The following is an 851-nucleotide window of genomic DNA, read 5'->3' as shown; positions in this document are numbered from 1 at the left end:
TTCCTGCTGCTGCCACTGCCCCTGCTTCGTCGCGTGCGCTCTCAGCGACCCTCTGCCCTCCGCTCTCCTGGTTCCGCTCCCCTCCTGCCTCCTTTGACCGCCCTACGATCCCTCCTCCCCTTATGATGGGCTTCTCGCATCCCCCGCCTGCCCGCCTTTTCTTGATCAAGCCGATCACAGCCACCTTCCCCTCTGCACGCCGTTTCCGTAGGCCCTCCTTCTCGTCCGTCGCGGTGCCGCTCCCGCACCCACAGTCATCGCAGTTAGTCAATCTTCCCTCTCGTACGCTACGAGCCCCGCGGAAAGAGCGCAGCGCGACCGCCTGGGCGTCAATTCCCGGCCCCCTCACCCGCGCGCGTCTTCTTGCGCTGCAGGCTGCGACACCTGCTCGCCTCGCAGCGACAGTCTTCGGCGTTCCTCGCCCCTGCCCCTCGCGCCGGCGGTCGCCCCCAACCCCCTTCCCCGGCGGGCGCGGTCCGGCCCCTTCCGCACGCGCTCCGCACCCACCTCTCGGGCCTCGTCAGCGGCCTCTGCCTTCACCCACCGTGCGCCACCCTCGCGACAGCGTGGCCATGCGGGCCCCCTCGCCCCCCGCCAGTGACACACCCTTTCCCCTCGCCGCTGCCGCCTCTGAGGTCATGCGGAATTTTTAAATGACCCACGTAATTTCTGCCCATCCCGTAGCCGCCACGTGTTCTTGGTGGCCGCTTGGCCTGCGGCCAGGCCGCCCCGCAGCCCCCCGCCACTTGCCACCGCCACGGGGACACGTGCAAAATTTGTTTTCCCGCGAAAAGGCGCACCGGAAAAATTGAAAATATTACGCGCACCAATCAGCACGGCGGCTTCTACAG

Source organism: Chondrus crispus, genomic scaffold (assembly GCF_000350225.1).
Source record: "Chondrus crispus Stackhouse genomic scaffold, scaffold_373, whole genome shotgun sequence".
NCBI lineage: Eukaryota > Rhodophyta > Florideophyceae > Gigartinales > Gigartinaceae > Chondrus > Chondrus crispus.
This window is presented reverse-complemented; position numbering follows the sequence as displayed.